This window comes from Pinus tabuliformis, chromosome 5_1, assembly GCF_031772625.1.
Source record: "Pinus tabuliformis cultivar Carrire ecotype Pingquan chromosome 5_1, CPIR1, whole genome shotgun sequence".
Classification (NCBI taxonomy): Eukaryota; Viridiplantae; Streptophyta; class Pinopsida; order Pinales; family Pinaceae; genus Pinus; species Pinus tabuliformis.
Genome location: NC_142305.1, coordinates 708,620,579 through 708,641,015, shown reverse-complemented (window position 1 = coordinate 708,641,015; position 20,437 = coordinate 708,620,579). Strand labels below are relative to the sequence as shown.

Below are 20,437 nucleotides of genomic sequence, written 5' to 3'. Positions count from 1 at the left end.
ACCATTGTACTATTTTTTCATGCCCGGCTTGAGTACCGAGTAACCACTTTTTGTCTTTTTGTCAAAAAACTTAATTGCAGCAGGATTATCATTATTTGCCACTGAGCTGAGATTAAGACTGGCATCTATAATTTTTTTGTGGGTAGAAGCTCATAGATTTCATGGTTGCTCATGCCAGTGATCCATCAAAAGATTCTGAGGCTACTGGGACAGAGCCATCTCCCTCATCTGTCTTGGAATTTGTACAGGATACTCAAAATGTTCTTCATCGTATGGTCTCAGAAGGGGATGTGGAAGGTGTTAGGTGATTTTCTTTACTCTCCAAAATTTTTGTTGTTTGCATGAATTTTTGTTCAAATAGATTTCTCAGTTATATGGCTGTAGTTTTATCTTTGACAAGCAATGAATTGCAGAGATTTACTTGTGAGAGCTTCATCTGGAAAGACTGGAAACTCAGTTGGTACTCTCCTAGATGGTCACAATGCTGAAGGACAAACTGCCTTACATTTGGCGTGCATGAGGGGTTATGCTGAGCTTGTCGAAACTATTTTGGAGTATCCTGAAGCAGATGTGGAGGTTCTGGACAAGGATGGAGACCCCCCAATTGTATTTGCATTGGCTGCTGGAACACCTGACTGTTTAAAAACCCTGATAAAGAGAGGAGAAAATGTGAATGCAAAGCTAAAAGAGGGCTTGGGCCCTTCTGTTGCTCATGTTTGTGCATTTCATGGCCAACCTGACTGCATGCGGGTAAGGCTTTCAAGTTTTGTTCAATAATATAGTTATAGAAGGATATAAGAATTTTTAAGCTGATTGTTTTTGAACATTATGTTTTGCTGGGCTGAATGACGCCAATTCATATGACCAGTAATTTCTTCGCGCAACTGTTAACTAACTTTTAGACAACAGGAGCTCTTGTTGGCAGGGGCTGATCCTAATGCCATAGATGATCAGCCTGAGACTATTCTACACAGAGCTGTTGGAAAGAAGCACACAGATTGTGCAGTTGTGATATTGGAAAATGGAGGATGCAAATCAATGGGCATTTTGAATTCGAAGGAAATGACGCATGTATTTCTATCTTCGTTTCCTAAATGAGACTCTGCACATTCCCTAAGTAATAAAGAGTGTGTGCCAGAGATATATAATCAGTATGTAGAGCCATTACATATTGCATAAGCTATGGAGGCATTTACAAAATCCTATTGTACAGAGAATATGTTTGCTTTATTTATGCATTTCACTGTACAAGTTCTGGTTAACAAACGATTTTTTGGAGAAGTAAGATTTCATTTTTGTTTTGTTTTGCCTTTTAGTTTCCTTGAAATATTGCTATTTCTCTTAGATCAGGTGAATTTACATACAAAAATTGTTTGACACACCTGATATATGTTATGGTCAAGAGCGCCTGGCTAATCTGCATTTGAATATGGCATAGGCACCTTCTGCAGACTAACAGATTACAGGTAGCGATCCCCACAGCCGCTCAGTCGCAGCCGAACCGACTGAGATCACAGGTTGAAGAGACGGCTCAGTCGCAGCCAAACCGACTGAGATCACAGGTAGCGATCCCCACAGCCGCTAAAGGTAGCTGGAGCCAGCTTTTTTCGAGTTTCTTTCTTCCCGCTGCCAAAGCCTTAGACGATAGGGGGGCGAGTCTGTCTCGGCGAGAGAGATAGGTTCTTCCTTTTCTGTCTCGGCATCTACATATAGCTTTGAGTCTGCATAGTAGATCTCACATAGTCTGCATAGAGATAGGTTCTTCCTTTTCTGTCTCGGCATCTACATATAGCTTTGAGTCTGCATAGTAGATATAGCCACCGAGGTGTTACAAAATAACCAGATGGCAGTGTCAAATTACCAGATGGCAGTGTCATGAAGACAGCAAGCAATCAACCAACTTTGATATTGCATTCGGTTGCATTCGGTACCTCCCATAGCATTTAATGCTTCGAACTAATACTAACATTAGTTTAACACTTTCAAAATGCAAATAAAATGTAAATGAAACCGATGAATATAATGAATATAGTATATAGTTTGGCCTCCCCGCCTCGGGAAGAGGCCAAATAACACGGTAAATTACAATGTACTAAAAAAATTTCAATATACACCATCAACCGCCATTAAGAAACAGTTCACAAGCAGGTTAACTAATGCTAGCATCGAGGTTTTTGATAACTATAGTCCCTAGCCATTACCAGATGCAGAGACTAATAATATGTGCACTATACTCCAGTTTGAAGAGGCTTTCTATTATAGCACAATGTCGTGAGAATCCACCTCATGACGTACATTAGTTCCATCACCATAAGAGAAGTACCACATATTCTATGTCAACTTGAGTAATACATTTATTTATTATGATGTTATGAACATAGGTGTCATTTCCGCCTTGGGAAGAAGAAGAGCAAAAAGATTCATTATCTATTGTAATTTTGTACTAAGCACTAAGTTGACAAGTATGAAAACAAATTTTGAAATCAATTCTAATATGGGCTCTCTTTCCCCAAAGAGCATCGTGTTTATTACTAACACTTGGTTAGTGAAAAAAACGACGAATAACCTAATTGTTGATGAAGGTGTTGTTTTAGATTTTTCATTCTAAAGTATGCCATCAACACAATACTATTTAGTTGTATTGAGTTTCTTTATTTCACTAACTGGATGATATGGGATGAAAGTGTTGTTTTCTTATTTTTCATTCTAAAGTATGCCATCAACTCAATACTATTTAGGTGGATTGAGTTTATTTTTTAATTTTAAACACTTCTATTTTATACTTTTCCAGAAAAATATAACCCAATATTATTTAGGTGTATTGAGTTTTTTGACTTAACATTCTTATTTCACTCCTTTCCAAAAAGAAATATGGTGATACATTTAAGGATTGTAATATATTTTTACAAAATCTTAAAATGAATAATGACCTTTCAATGACAAATTCAAAAGTGGTGAGAGGATAAGATATATTTCTCTTCTTTTTAGATATTTGTTTTACTGGCTTGCCACTTTCCCTTGTTATTTTTTTAAATACTATTTTTAGTGGCTTGCCAATTTTCCTTATTTTAATAATAATATCTAATTTAAATTAGAATATGTAAAAGTGGTTTTATCATAACCATTTTATTTTTGCTTCTTGTCTTATTATGGCTATAGCATTCACCTTGTGGTTAAAGTGCATTGATTTTGCATTATTTTGTTGTTTTTTTTGCAATTTTAATCAATGTTTCAAGAAAATGATTAATATTTATGTTTTTCCATAAATTCAAAAATAAATTTCTAATTTCATGCAAATTTTATTTTTAATTTTTAATTGCATGAGAGAGATCTAATATTACATAATTTCTCTTGTGGAGGGCATTTTATTTTTGGTATTTCTTAGTGTCTGAAAATTTATTTTAAAACAATAATTAAAAAGCTATTTCTCTTAGTGGCCATTCCATTAGTGAGTGCTCACACTGACAGTGTTATGTTAATGCTCGACCCAATGGTGCCAAAATTGTTGCGGATACAAGTCCTTTAGATATGCGAGGGAGAGGGGATGGTTGAACAAATATCTAATTAATATTATTGTATTTCCTTTTGCAGGGCTTTAGCCTTCAGAGGATGGGGTATGTGCAGGAGAATGGGAGTGCAGAAGGAAATTTATTCTGCACAGATGAAATTAATTTTAAACTTCTTTAGAGATTTCGCTTTAAGAAGAGTAATTGCATAAAATTATCAATTTGTGCAGAATGAAGGATGTGCGGAGGAAAGGGTATGTACGAGGTGTAGAGGGGACTTTGTTCTGTCGATTCATAATTAATGTAACTATCAACAAATATCGAATTAATATTATTATGTTTCATTTTGCAAAGATTTCTTGTGTGAAGCTTTCCTTGTGCAAATATTTTACTGTGAAGAGGCCGAGGTATGTGAGGGATTATAGGGGTGCACAAGGAACTTTAGTTTGTAGGTACCAAATTAATTTCAAACCATTTTCCATTTAAAATTTTTACAAATTTAGTTGTGTGGGAGAGAAGTTGCATAAGGCTATGAATCTCTGTGAAATGAAGGATGTGAAGATGACAAGGTATGTGAAGGACAACGGTGGTGGAGAGGGAACTTTGTTCCATGGACACGTAATTAATTTAACTATGAACATAAAATTTAATTCATAATGTAATAATATTTGACATTTTCATATTACATATATACAAATTTACTTAATATACAGATTGTGCCTGAAATTATGGGGAGCATAGGAAACATTATTTTGCAGGGAAAAGAATAATTTCAAACTATTTTCCATTTAAAACTTGTACGTATTTAGTTGTGTGGGAGAGCAGTTACATAGAGCTATTAATTTGTGATGAATGAAGGATGTACAAAAGATGGGGTATGTGCAAAGAACAAGGGTGCAAGAGGGAACTTTGTTCTGTGAATGCATAATTAATTTAACTATGAATAGAAACTTGAATTTATAATGTAATAATATTTCACGTTTTCCTCCTACACATATACAAATGTATTTAATATACATATTAATTAAGGTGGGGATGTTTCGGTTTTTATTTTTATAAAATAAATGTTTCGATTTTGCTTTCGTACTTCACACAATAAAAACATTCACTATCTGAAAGATGTGCATAGGAAATGGTATGTGCGAGAGGACAAGTTTGTAGAATGAACTTTAGTATATCAACACGTAATTAATTTAACTATGAAAAAATCTCAAATTAATGTTTCTTCCTTATGTGAAGCTTTCCTTGTGCGAAGATTTTATTGTGTGAAACACGAGGTATGGGTGGTAGAATGAAGGTGCAGAGGGAAATTTTTTCTATAGGGAAACTATTTTCCATTAAAACTTTTAGAGATTTAGCTATGGAGGAGTGTAGTTGAATAGAGCTATGATTTTGTGTGAGATGAAAGATGTGCGAAGTATGGAGTAAGTGTATGAGAACAAGGGTGCAAAGAGAACTTTATTCTACGGACGTGTAATTAAATTTATTATGAACAAAAAATTTAATTCATAATGTAATAATATCTCATGTTTTCCCATTAGATATGCACAAATTTTCTTAATATAGAGATTAATTAATTAAAACTTTTTCTCTTATTGAGGTAAAAACATTAATTATTGTGAGCAACTTTCAATTTGCAACATTTAGTTCAAAGAACTATATGAAGATAATTTTAAACTCTTTTGCATTTAAAACTTTTGCAAATTTAGCTAGGTGGGAGAGCAGCTGCATAGAGCTATGAATTTGTGTAGAATGAAGGATGTGTGGATGATGGAGTATGTGCGGGAGAATGGAGTGGGGGTTCTCCTAGTGTGTTTATCTTTTATTATCTCATTTTAGGTTGTTTCCCATTTAAAACTTCTATATATTTAACTATGTTGGAGAACAATTGCATAGAAATGTGAACCTTTACGTGACCATCCAAATATATTTTAATTTTTTTGTGCATGGAGAAAATTAATTTTAGACTCTTTTCCATTTTCTTTTTTTTATAGATTTAGTTGTGCAAGAAAGTAGTTTAGTTTAAATAGGAACAAAATCTTTAATTCCTAAACTAATAGGCATAATTAGAGAGACCAGTTTCTAAACTAGAAAGAACTAATATTTCACATTTTCCATGCTAGTGACTATAGTGTTTGCCTAGATGTCAAAGTGCGTTGAATTTGTTGTGCTTTTTTGGTTAAATTTTGCAGAAACGAATTTCTTGGCTAAATCAATAACATGAAAAAATTGTTAGCTAAACATGCTTTAAGGTATTCACTATCTACAAAATTGAATTTGCAAATATTTTAACTAGGAAAAACCTATCTGTTATTTACAAAATTGGCGTGGCTGATGAGTACCTTATTGTAAGTGACTATCAAAGCTCCAGTCGTTCCCCGCTAAAACCCCTTGCTCTTTGCCACGTTTTCTTCATATTATCGCTTTTCTCTTTCATAGTAACCACTAGCGTGTTGCTATTGTCAAAATTGGATAAAATTTGTTAACATAATTCATCTTGACGTACACTAAAATGGATGGAATTCTTAGATTCAGAATAAAAATGAGTAATTAGAACTCTTGCAGGCCCCATTATTATTAAACCAAATAGTAATGTAATTCTATAGGTTCTGTCATCATTGGGCAGAGCGACAAGGTGTTTCCTCGTTAGTGCTATGAGATAAAGATAGAATTTTCTAGTGCATTTATCTTTCATTGTTGTATTTTAATCTCCTTTTTATTGAAATTTTTTAGATATTAATCATGTGGGACAATGATTTCATAGAGTTGTTAATCTGTGAGGAATGAAGGATGTGTGGAGAATGGCTTATTTGTGGAGAACGAGGTGTAAAGGGAACTTTATTTATTCTTGAAAATTTTGTTGACCAAGAAATTGCTTCACACATTTGATTTCTTCAATAACATAATCATGCAATGCCATATGGGATAAGATTTCATTGTGTGGAGTTCTCTTTGCACTCGGCACAACTTTTAATCAATTAATTATCTTGGTTTTTTGCTAATTTTATATTGTACGATGAACTTTGACTATACAAAGAGTTTTCAATATGTAGAGAGATTTGTGGGAAAAACTTTCATTGTGAAAAGAGCCTTGTGTGAATAGATTTCACTTTGCAAAGAGATTTAACTCTGCAGAGAGTTTTCACTACAGAAAGAGCTTTCATTATGAGGAAAACTTTTAATGTATAAAGTACACAACCTTTAATCAATTAATTAGTGGTAGAGCTTTGTGTGGAGAGATTTCATAAACAATGAATGAAGATTCTATTGCACATATTGCTTTGTGAATATCCTTTTACTCTTCTATAATAGAGATATGCATTATTTACTATTAAAATATTAATTATACTATATAATAACATGTGAAAATGTGGAACATCGCAACACACTATTGTGTAGATTGCGAAATTTATGAGGGAAATTTATGTGGAATTAGCTCTCTTCCGCATCGTATTGTCATTTCATAAAAAGCTCATGGTGAAATATTTAGACTGGGGAGTAATGGGCAATTATCGTTTAATAAAATGTGTGTGGAATATTGTTGATGGATGCATCATGATCAATGAATTGTTACTAAGAAATCGTTAAACAAGATGTGGAATGGCCTCTCCTGAAATATTTAGACTAGAGAGTGATGGGTAACTATCATTTAACAAATTCCACGTGAAATGTTGTGGATGGATGCAACTTTAGCTTAGGGCGAAAAATTAATTGATGAAAGCTTTGTTGACCAAGAAATTGCTTCACGCAATCAATTTCTCAAATGACATACAAATCATGCATTCCAACCTGGGATGAGATTTCATTTTTAGATTTTTCTGCCCACTTTGCATAACTTTTAATCAATTAATTATCTTCATTGACTAATTATGTGTTGTTTGAAGAGGTTTCACTATATTGAGACCTTTCACTGTGGAAAGAACTTTGTGAGGAGAGCTTTCATTGTGTGGAGGGCTTTCTATGAAGAGATTTCACTATGCAAAGAGATTTCATTATGGAGAGGATTTTCATTGTGCGAAGAGTTTTGTGCATAAAAATTTCAATGTGTGGAAAGATTTCATTGTGCAGAGTAAATAGCCTTTAATCAATTAATTAGAGATAGAACTTTATGTGGAGAGTTTTGTATAGAGCTCTATGAAGAAAGCTTTATGCCAAGAGATTTCATTGTGCACAGAATTTTGTTCATAGAGATTTCATTGTGCATAATTTTATCCACACTTTGCACAATCTTTAATCAATTAATTAGTAATAAAAACAAAACCTATATTGCATTACAAATTTCTTCAATTTCATAATTTTATTTAAAAAAAAATCACAAAATATATCATTTAAAACAATGAGATTTAAACGTGACTACCCCTGGTCACTTCCATAATTTAAACAAGGGTAACAAATAAAAATGAGATTTCTATTATATCGCTAACAAAAAGGATAATAGCCATTCTTTCCCCTAAGCTAGATAATTGGAAAAACAAGAAAAACATAAAAGTTCAACTCCACTTTTCTTATTTTAAAAGGTGTGTACGAAGCAAATCAATTTTCGATGAAAACGAGAACTTTGTCCATGTGTTAAACAATTCAAGCTATAGTCATTTGAAATTTAAAATGCTATACAGGCATGCAAAATGTTATTTCCTTTGGTTTAAAGAAGCAAGTTACTGTTTTAAGGAAAATATAAAAACGATCATCATTTTCATCACGATCGTTTCCATCACGATCGTGGTCATCGACAATGCATTCACATAGAACCCCGGCAGTCATAAATTTTATTAATATCTAAGAATTATTAATATCTGAATTTTATTTTTTCCTTTTTAATACTCTCCCACTTTTACTATCACTTTTAATGATCGTCGATTATTCAGTCGTACCGTCTTGAAACTCCATGCAGATTTCCATACCTACGGACTGTGGGTGTGAGCGACACGGCCATGTAACACTTACATGGACCATTGGTAGAGCTGGAATGCGAGTAGGGGTTGTTCGTACCGAGATTTCAGGGACTGTGTCACGGGCTGGCCGTATAAGTGATAATTCTAGGGTTCTCACATGGCTTTTTCATATGTACTGCCTGTTGACGTTATGAACAGGACATCTATGTTACACAGAGTTGGACTTATCCGCGAGCGCTGGCTCGTACCGAAATTTGAGAATATCGTGCCGCGAAAGCAGCGATGACTTTTTAGGGTTTCCAGTGCTCACTTTGATTTTTTGTATGTACCTCCGGGTGGCATGATGGACAGGCGTTCGCTCGTACCCAACTTTTAGAGGAGTGTGCCGCTAAATTATAGGGTTTTCACCTTGCATTGAATAACACAAGGATACCCAAAGATCCTTCCATTTCAAAATAATCATGGAAATAGATTCTTCCACTTCTCCGTAGGTTGCAAGCACTCAATGAGGGGAAAAAAATAAAATTTGACCAGCAGTTTAAATATTCTTTTATTGAATTTTATGTTTGTTTTTTATATATAAAAATAAAATTTAAGTTTTAATTATTTAAAATGTGTTTTTGAGGATAAATATGTTTTAATAAATATTTGAAATATTAAAGTAATATGTAAATTTTATTAACGGTCAATTATATCATGATATCAGGAATTTTTTCTTTAAAACTAAATAATATTGTAATTTAGTTTTTGGAAAATTTTCTAATTTAATTACTTGAAAATCTTATAAAGGTTTATTAGAATTACAAATTTAAAATATAATCTCTTCACATTCTTAGTGCAGTATAGATTTTCCAGGTATCAAATTTATATACATAATCCAAAACATATTTTAAATAATAATTAAAATTTCACCCAAAAAAATTCAACTATTTCTAACCAATAATTCTGACAAAAATTACAAAAATAAAATGTTTAGAGAATGCAAAAAATAAATAATTGGATGAAATAGTAGCTTAATATCTCAAAATATTGAAAGTGTGTATTGTAATTGTTTTTATTAAGAAAAGTTGTGTCCATGTTAAAATTGTATCAATGTTTGATGATAGTGAAAGGAATTGAATTACATTACATAAACAATGTGCGGGTTGGCGTAGTATCACTTATGAAAGTTGGACTTTTGGAAAAGTTAACGTGTCTAAACCAAGACCTTAATAAATGAAAGGCGTTTTTTCTCAACCTGATAAGTTTTGGATTTTGGACTTTTTAGGTTGAAATTTTGAATGAACTTTTTTTTGTTATTTAAAATAAATTTTTATAATTTTGAGAGTTTAGAAGTTTCTATTTTTTTTTTTTATAAATTCTAGACAAATTATACTGAAACAAATACCAGATGCTTTACTTAGTGTGGACAAATTAGTTTACATAATAGCATACAAATGCTTTACTCAGTGTGGCCTTTGCTGGCTGTTGTCTGATGGGCAAAATAGCTAGGGTTTGAATTAGATATGTGCCATTGCTTTAGTGTCTCTATATTCCTTAATTTCACTGTGAAGCCTCAGCATAATATTGGAGCCTTTGAAATATCCAGGGTATTAAGTTATGTCTGGCTTTATTGCTTCAAATCCCTCTATATCCCTTATTTTTAGTGTCACACTTCAAAATAATATCCTTAATCGTCGAGAAGAGTGGGCGTTTGATCCGTTAACGGAGATGCGGTTTCTTGGTAATGTGAGAGGTCGTTCAGTCAGGCGGAACGTTCAATTCTGTGAAACCCTTCGCAACTAGTCCATTGCCCAAATTCAGGTACAGACACACTAAGAAAAAATGATATTATTGCTACCCTCTAGCGAGGGTTTCACTGGATTATGGTAGTTTTAGAATATAAATAACAGGCTGCTGTTAGATTCTGATATTGGCAAGGTAGAATCCAATGTTTGCATACACTTCTGTTTTCTAGCTGAAACATTGTTCCAGACTTGGGACTACTCAGATCTATCTTGCCATTTTTCTATTTCCAGATCACAGACAGATTTGTCTCCTCCATTTAATATTTACGTTACATCTTTCCTTCAACTCATCAGTTTATTGCAGAAATGGAGAGTGCGTTCTCTTGAGACGACGGCGAAGTCCTTTGCAGTTCCTTCATTCGATAATTTCCTTCCTGAGTCTTTGGATCTGGTAAGGCGTCTGAAACATTCCTACTCAATTCAAGGGAAAATTATTACTATGAGGATGAGTTTGCATCTTTGACAGTTTTTTTATTGTTTTCATGGCAGTTGATAACTCAAAGAGACTCCGCTGGACTCCAACCAGAGTCTTCAAAGCCAATTTTGCGTTCAAATAATACATTCGAATTGATTAAACTAATCAACTAAGCTCTGTGTTTCAGGTATTTATATCTCACTCATTCTATTTTAATTAAAAATTACAATGTCTACGTAGGTTTCCTGCAATGAAAATGCAACCGCTGACAGCCTTCAATGTTTCGGAGATCTCATTATAATAGTCAACCCTTAGATTTTCCTCTTTCTTTATTGATATTTACAACAGTTCCATAGTGTTGCTTGTTCTAGAGCAACCTGTTTCTGAGAGTAAAACTCGCGTATTTTCCACGATGAGTGCGTTCTCAGAAAGTTTCACCAGACATTTAAGTAAAATGGTAACGTGGAAGTTAATTAGATTATTATTGCAGGCCGTGGACTGACTTCATGAAGTGTATTGTATTTTATATTTTGATAAGCCTAACCTAGTCGGATGTACATGACTTAAAAAATGAGTATGCGCCTTTTGTTTCACTTTACTTCAAACAATCGACCTCTACTTTCTTTGGTTCATATGGTCCTTCGGTTCTTCGGTTGTTTTCTATGCTGCTTCGTTCCCTTCTCCTTTCTCTATTTCATGGAAATTGTTCAGAAGGGCAACGGCTTGGAATTAGGCCGTCTACATATCTCTCTGAATAATTCCTGGATCGTCCAAGATTTTTGAATTTTTTAAAATGCAGTCTCTAGAGGTAAAGAAAAAATGCTCTCGTCATCCTATTCACGCCATGGATCTCAAAGCGTGCTTGAAATTTCTTGAAGCCGACAATGTCCAGTAAGTTTGAAAGTGATTATCTGTTTTAATCATCTGGTTTAGTTCTGATTTTTTTCAGTATTTGTTTTTTTGAATCTCCAGTATAATTTAAATTATATAATTGCTACAATATATTCATTTTTCAAGACCCAAAATTAATTTTTTAAAGATGATTGACAAAATTTTCAGGATTTCGAACCAAGAGGAAATAATGGTTTAGATTATGGCGATTATCTGAACTTGATTTTTTGGTATCCACATTTACAATTTACTTCGATTTTCTGGATCTGTATAAAGAGCTTTATGAATGAAATTAAATAATAAAATTTTAATTATTATCTTTTTTTAATGAAAATAAAAAACTCTTATTTAATTGCTAAGACAATAATTAATATATAGATTATAATAGTTTTTAAGTTCATCAACATAATTTTATCTATCCATACTGATTTATATTTATGGTTGGTAAGATTATTATTTTTATTAACATTTTTTTTATTATTATAAAATTAATATTAATTATAAACCTATTTTTTTATTATAAATAATAATATTTTTATTTGATTTCCACCATTTTAGTTTTTGCGAAATATTAAATTTATGTTTTCATTACCATTTTAATATGATCGTGAGATTAAAATTATATATATATATATATAAAATATGAATAACAATAAATGAATCAAATTTAAGTTAATTGTAAAAATAAAAGTTTGTATGTTATGAATAACAATTATATTAGATCTCAACCAGACACGAGATAGAGAGGGCACATAAATATGAGAATTTAGGTTCACAAGACAATGACCCTAAATTGGGATATATATATATATATATATATATATATATATATATATATATATATATATATATCCTTATTTATATTTTTTTTAGAAATTAAAATATATATATATATTTCCTTATATATATTTCCTTATCTATATTTTTTTTAGAAATTAAAATATTTATAGATTTTTTTAGAAATTAAAACATTTATTGATATCAATGATGATTTTTATTTAGTAATTTATTAATTAATTTATTTATTTATCACAATTTAATATTCATAGTTCATGTTATTAACAATTTTTCAAACATAAAAAACTACTAATTAGAAATTTAAAAATATAATGATTGATAAAATAAAACTAGAAATATAAAAAAACTTATGAATTTTGTTCTTAATATGAGGTTGTGAGCACTACATTCAAATCCAGTGGAATTCTTCACATTGCACAAAAAATTGGATTTCGGCTCTAAATATACTTAACTTTTGCAGTGAGCAATGACAAAAAAAAAAAATAAAAAAATAAACCATGTCACAAGTTTTAGGTATCACACATATCCTAAAAGCCAAAAATCAAGGAACATTTTTGTCACGTCCAAAATAAGTGTCTAGGATGTCAACCATTTTGACTTTGAAACTACGTGTAAATGATCTAGTTTCAATAATGTATGGTATGATATTTTTGTGGAATATTAAGAAATCTTGTAAAGGCAGTGTTTGAATCCTATTTTTGATGGTGGAAATGGATTCAGCACTATCAAAAACGTTTAGGACACTTAAAATTTTGAAGTTTAACAACTATAACTTGGATTTACAAAAATCCTTACCGGATTTTCTCTAAATATGACTGGACGACATTTTAAAAGAAATGGAATTGTTATATTGCTGAGTAAAACTAAAAAAAAAAACCATGTTTTTTTTTAAAAGTGATAATTAAATGGAAAAAATAAAGATTAATTAATTTGGATAAATTTTTTATTAATATGTAAGTTTTGAGAATTTAAAGTATGTTTTTCATTTTGTGTTGTAGTTTTTTTTAAACTTGAATTTGATACAAAATAGAGATATATCTGAAATGGGTTTTAATGCTAGATTTGTTTATGTGAATTTTTGTTTTCTTTCTTTTTTTGCAAGAGGAACTGGCAATTAGGCATAGGTTGTACTTGTGTGACATATGGTCGATTATGACCATTGCCACTATAACCTCTATGTGAACCATTCCATCTCCCAACATGCAACGACGAGTTAGCACATGTGGATTTGAACATGGGATCTCGTACTCAGATTTACTCACATTTGAACAATGATTAGAGAAGACAAAGCTAATTGTACTAATAACAAGAAAGAAGTGAGTTGTGGAAGCATTAATCTTTCTATCCTAACCTAAAATGGTTCCTGACTATCTGGTGTCCTGTTCTATAGTCTATCGTGTTTCAATGTCATTTTTTGGAAGGTCCATAATAAAATGATCCTCTTCGGTTTCCCCATCCCATCATGTGGATTTTCCTTGTTATTTTCTAGTGCACCCACCTTTCTTAACAAAACGGGTTGCAATATTTCTTATTTCAAAGCAAACCCTAAACTATAAAGCAACTTGCTCATATTCAAGAAGTTCGCTCTAAATGTATCTTAAGCGAGTGTTTTGACTTATACCAAGAATCCTTTATTAAAAATCATATTGACATAAATGCAAGGAGAGGTATTTATATGCCTTTAATAAGATGAAGCACTCCTAAAGTGGATTCCATAAGGTAACTCCTATCCCATACAATGGCTCAAAACCTTATAATTGATAATGTATTAGGAATTCTTCTATACACTTGAGTAAAGGAAAAAAAGAGAGTATATTTTAGGCTTGAAGGTTGGGCTCAATGACTTCATGTAAAGAATGATGTTTCCTAAAAGCTTGAAGGCCAATGTTACGGTGCCTTTACTCTTTAATATGAGGTTGAAATCAATGACAATATATCCTTTAGAAAATGGGAAAACAAAGGTCTTATCCTTTATTTAACATTCTAAGTAGTTTTAACACATTAATGTGAATTTCTTAACAATTGGCTGAGGCCATTAAACTTGTATATTTTTATATTCATATTGTAAATGGTTGATTATTTCTTTATTTTTTCGACATTTTTTATTGATGGGATTAGGGCTTCGATTAGAATATTGTAAATTTTAACCCTATATAGGAATTGCTCGCAAATAAATTCTGTCTATATATATATATATATATATATATATATATAGCAAGAACAAAAAATATACACATATATTTTTCTTTTTGAATCCAAAACTAAGAAAGTAGATTGACTTTTTATTATATTCCTTTAAATGTTACAATACATTATATAAATGCAAAATTTCATAAACCCCCAATCCATTAACCCTAGATTAGAACATAATTGTAGTTGCCTTGACCAAATCTACAAAATAACATGGGTAAAAATATCAAGCATAAAACCATGTGCAAAACCATGGGTGGGTCCACCCCACCACGAGTTGGTCAGCCCAACCATGAGTGGGTATGCCAAAAAAAAAAAAAAAATCTGAGGCATTACCCATGCAGGGGGGTTGCTGCCCCCCCCCCCCCCCGTGACCCATGCCGCAACATAACAACACCTAGGGTTAGTCATGGAAAGAATATAATGCATACCCAACAAATGTAAAATCTAGGTATATAAGAATGAGTCATTGTTGAGATACGTTCAATAATCAAACTCGTGACACACAACTACGCAAGGGATGGTATGATCAAAGTCATAGTGAGTATTAGTCTTATTACTGCAAAATATAGCACTATAATGCAAAGCATATTTAAGAAAATAGATTAAGAGAAGCAATAATGTTAGTCACCTTTGTGAGCTTAGTAACTATTTAACTATTCTTTTATGGTCGCATGTAATCCCCATAAGGGAGGCCTTTCCAGAAGGTCTTAGGGACTAGATGACTTGAGTGCCTCGAGACTAAATAACACATAAGGGTTCTATTATATAATTAACCAAAGGATAATTGTTCAATAGTTAAGGTTTCAGGTGAGATAAGATGTAATTCTATGACAACTAGTTTAAAGGACTCCATGGATAAATCTAGAGGGCATCATATGTCATGAAGAGACTCAAATAACTTTGAGAATATATGCTATATGTAGATTACAATTTGTTCTTAAAAATATGAATTTAATTAGCATAATTATGACAGGCAGATACTGGCCTTCTCTTCAACAATCTTTTATACGCAGCGCGAGAGCATTCTCTAGATGGCTCCCAACTTCGCAAAAATAGCTGCTGGCTCAGTTCTGCCCACCTCTGGGGGGCAAGCTCCAGCCCATATCGTGAGTGAAGCCCCAGCTCCCACTGTCCAGGTGGTCCAGGCCTCACTCGATGAGGCTTTGAAGTTCTCTAAAAGTGCTCTAATTTGTCAATTCAATGGTTTTTGGCCGCGACTAACAGCTCTACACAATTGGATCTCGGAGGTATGGAAGCCTCTAATCCCTTATGCAATTAATATCTATCCCTGTGCTAAGGGTTTCTTTATAGTAGATTTTGAAAACCCTGAAAGCAGACAATGTATTCTAGATTACGGCCCTTGGTTTTGGGAAAAATCAGGCCTATTCATGAGGCCATGGAACCCATCTTTCGATCCCTCAATAACAGTCATAACCTCATCACCAGTTTGGGTGAGACTGCCAAACCTACCCTTGCATCTCTGGAATTTCTCTTCGCTAAAAGCCATTGGAAATGCAATTGGAAAATTTTACTGCAGGTGCCCAGAAACAGAGGAATATGCCAGAACCACCTATGCATGCATCTGTGTGGAAATGGACTTCAGTGCCGGATTACCAACTGAAATACATCTAACAAGTAAATACTATGTGTGGAATCAAAAACTCGATTATGAAAGTGTCCTCTTCAGGTGTCGATCCTGCTTTGAGACAGGCCACCTAGCCAAAAATTGCCCAAAAGCCTCCCAGAAAAATTATGCTAGAAAAAATCACCACAGGTCTACATGGTGGGAAGGAGCACAGAGAGAACACTACACTGTCATCAAAGAGGAATAATCTCGAGAAAACTTTGAATCACAAGAAATCGGGCAAGAGAGAAACATCTTTCAAGACAAGCAGGGGGAAAGCCCCGCCCAACAACAAAAGAGTGAACTCGACAACCCCTCAAGCATCAACAGTTATGAGGACTCGAATACCGCACAAAATAAATCTTCATTTAACAGCGATGCAGATCTCCTAGACCAAACTTCTTCTCCGACTATCTTAAAAAAGACGAACACAGTGGATCACAAAGCTAAGACACCAATGTCCCAAGAATCAGAAGAGATGAAAAAGATGCAAGATAAAGAAAGTTGGAAGACCGTAGAGAAAAAAAAGAAAGCTACAACACCAATCTCGCCAAGAAAAACGAGGAGCCAGAGAATTAGAAACTAAGAAAATTATAGGTCCGATAGGCCAATTTGGTCTCAGTGGACGTTAACCACCACCACCACCATAAAATCAATGAAAAAATAACCCAAAATTTCTAGTAGAAAATTGAAAAATATGGGTTATTTTATCACTAAACGAAGAAATAAACTACAGATATTTTCAATGTTGGAAACACATAAAAATTATAGATTATATCCCTAATTAATGGTTGAAAGACATAAAAAAAATAAAAATAAAAAATAAAAATTACATTTAAAATTTAGTATGTGCACATTCTAACCTATGACTATAATGCCCAAAGTAAATAATGTTGAAAAACATATATTTTACTTTAATGTAACCCTAATTCACTCTAGAAAAAATAAAAAATAAAAGAAATTTAGCGTTTTATTTTTATGTTATTTTATGTTATTGACACAAAACTGGACAAGTTTCTTTATCAATTAATGGAGTCCAATGCTAAAAACTATGGAAGAAGGTAGACAAAAGTCATTTAAAGGGAGACTGAAATATACACTTCGGCTTCTCAATTCCTCTAGCCCTAGCATCTTTGAGTATTATTAATGACCAAATGGAGGGAAACTACACTTTGGCTCATCAATAGAAACTTGTTAATAATCTTGTCAAGGAGATGTTAGAGCTACAAAATATTCAACAACACTTTGGTGAAATTTTCATTAAAAACCCTAATTCTACAGGAATTGCAAGATGGGAGAATATTATTACAATAAATTTACACAAAATCACCATATAATCACCATTCATCATCAAAGAGAAAGACAATTAAATCAAAATGTCAACATTAAGACAATGTTTTCATTTAATGGTCCATAAAAACTAAGAGAAAAGATATAAGCTACTATGCACTAGTCTCCATGTGTGATTGCAACAATGATCGAAGACTAAATTGACTTCAATCTACTTATACGAGGGAAACCAAGATGATTTATCCTAAAATTAGACTAAAGTCTATAAATAATACAAAATACGATTCCAAGTTGGATAGATCACTAGTTTTCCCCCAAAGATCGATAATTCATTGTTAAAACATCAAAAAAAAAAAAAACTTCTTTGAACCCACACATGTGAGCTGAAATTCCTCCAAGTGTGACATCATCCTCCAAAAGATGAATTTCTAATAAAAAGGTACCATGGATGACGTGAGGAGGTGCATCTCATCCCTAGAGCCACATATCTTTATGAAAAGTATCTATTGATTAAGTAAAAACTCCCTCAACAATGAATTATCACCAAATAAACCCACATCATCAATTCAAGCTGCATGAAATGGATATCATAGAGATAGCACATATTGTAATGTTGCAATGAAATAGACCATCCCATTCAGATGGGTCTCAAATCATGGTCATCATCACCATCATCATCAAAACATCCCATAAGTAGTGAAACATCTATCAAGAAGGTGTACTTTCGGCCTAGGGCCATCCTATAATCTCTAGGGTACATCATCTCTCTAACAAACACACTATCTCAAATGTGCAACAATAACAACTTCCAATTCTCTTGAAAAAGTGGTTAATGTATTGGCTTTGGTGCCAAATGGAATCATTAAGTGGTGTGGAATGTCCTTTATGAAGTATTAGAGATGCATTACACAATCCATCAAGGAATGGTAATTGTACCTAGGAGAAAGAATATAACAAATACTCATTGAATCAAGTGACATCAACATCATAGGTGTAAGAATCATAAGAATACCAGAGTGGACCATATTTAATGTAGAAGGTGTCAAAGTACTTACATAAGCATTATATACAAATGTATTCCTAGCTTATCATTCGCAAACAAGCTACCATTCTTAGATATGGGAGGTTTATCATGAGGCCCTATTAGGCGCCTTGAACCCTAAGGGAAGGAATAGTTCCTAAGATGATCCCTTAATCAGTACTTGCAAGTGATTAATTACATGACAAAGGGTTTACCAAATGGAGGATGACACAATTTCGTACCATCTATGCAATTCCAACATCTATGAGTGTTATACTATGAAGGGGGTGAAATCGTAAGACTTCATTCACCCCTTTCATTGGCGAACTTTTTCCATCGCTATTGCCAACCCTTTCTTCATTGATTTTCCTTTTATTTTGCAAGTATAACATAAGTTACAATATTTCATTGGTTGATCTTTGGCTCCCTAAATATGAAATATTTTATTACTCATCGAGGTTTGGATATGCAATGGTCCTTTGATTTGGATATCTCATGCCTTAGCCAGGAAATGGGTGAGGGCTAGTGAGTGGGGTAGAGCTCAGGTTAGAATAATTTCCACACACTTCCATTTATCCCTCGCAATATTTTCCATTTTAACATTGTGGATGATGATACTTTTTTTTTCCTTCATCTACCTCTTAGGAAAAAATTACCATTCCCCTACTCAAGGATGAAAAAATTATGAAACCAATATTGGTGACACATAGAAATCAACCTAAATATGGGATATTGATATAAGGAGAGATGAAAGGTGTTAAGTCTATATTACCATGGACACGCAACATTATTCAGAGCCTCCTATTTCTTCCCCTCATAAATATTGAAATTAATTCCTAATGGAAGTTCACACTAGAATAGGGGTATGTGTTAAACATCGAGGTGAAGCATGGAAACAAGAGTACAACCATAATTGTTCTATCATCCAATTCAACCTATGATCGCTACTAGAATTCTCTTAAACAATAAGGGAAATCAATTGACTTCAAAAATTGTTAATGTACCTGATATTTGATGACCCACCTTCATCGGGTTAGAAGGATATATGTAAAGAAATAAATGACCATATCATGGATGAGGAGCATCAAAGGCTAGATATTTGTGTATCATCATAGTGTTGTTGGTTGGAAATCTAAACAATGGGAGAAATTTTTTATTGTAAGGGTTACCGTTTTTAGATGAAAAAAACAAACTTTCATTCCAATAACAGAGAAAGTTACATTTTCACGGGTTTATATCAGGTCATACTCATTAGATTATACAGAGAAGCTAATCAAAGAAGATGATCATCCACGTTATTGTTTCTAAACATGAGAAGAGAAAGGAAGAAAGAAAAAAAAGAGAGTTTGGAGGGATCCCCACCTAAAAGGACACTGAAAAAAAGAAAGAGACCAAAACATAGTAGCAAAGATGAGAATTAAATCTCAAACGATCCCATACCACAACTACTGCCATCAGAGAAATTTTCAAAGAACATAAAGCCCAGACAAAGGGAGAGACCAAGATTTGAGAGTGCATCAGCCTCCACATTCTGCTCCCGAAAGACATGTTGAAAGGAGACAGTTGAAGGATAATATTCCTAATCATCTGAATCTGATTGCAGAGAACTAGAAGCTCAAGAGAGCAGCAACCCTGAATCTATTTGATCAAAACAAGGGAGCCACCAAAAATAAGGAAATTATCAATGCCTAACCAATAAGAGCACCAGAGAGCACCCCATAATGCAATCAACTCAACTCTAAAATTTCCACCCCTAACACCATACCAAAATAGAAAAGGGTTACCTATATGGGTGGGTCAAACTTAGAGACATATCGCCACTATAGAGTGCATTATCTGTGTCCTCAAATAAAAGGTTCATGAGAATCCATTTAATCTCTAGTGCTTGCAGACTTATTAACTATATCTCTATAAGGGTTACCTATATGGGTGGGTCAAACTTAGAGACATGTGCCCACTATAGAGTGCATTATTTGTGTCCTCAAATAAAAATTGCATGAGAATCCATTTAATCTCAAGT

At 33.1% G+C, this 20,437-nt stretch overlaps 1 long non-coding RNA gene across 1 annotated transcript; it reads left to right on the top strand.

Moving 5' to 3' along the window:
* Window positions 1-9,826: 9,826 nt before the first annotated feature.
* On the top strand, window positions 9,827-10,787 carry LOC149166899 (uncharacterized). Its single transcript, XR_016260514.1, has 3 exons — window positions 9,827-10,201; window positions 10,480-10,576; window positions 10,675-10,787. It is a non-coding gene; the product is annotated as an uncharacterized LOC149166899 (long non-coding RNA).
* The last annotated feature ends 9,650 nt before the right edge of the window (window positions 10,788-20,437 follow it).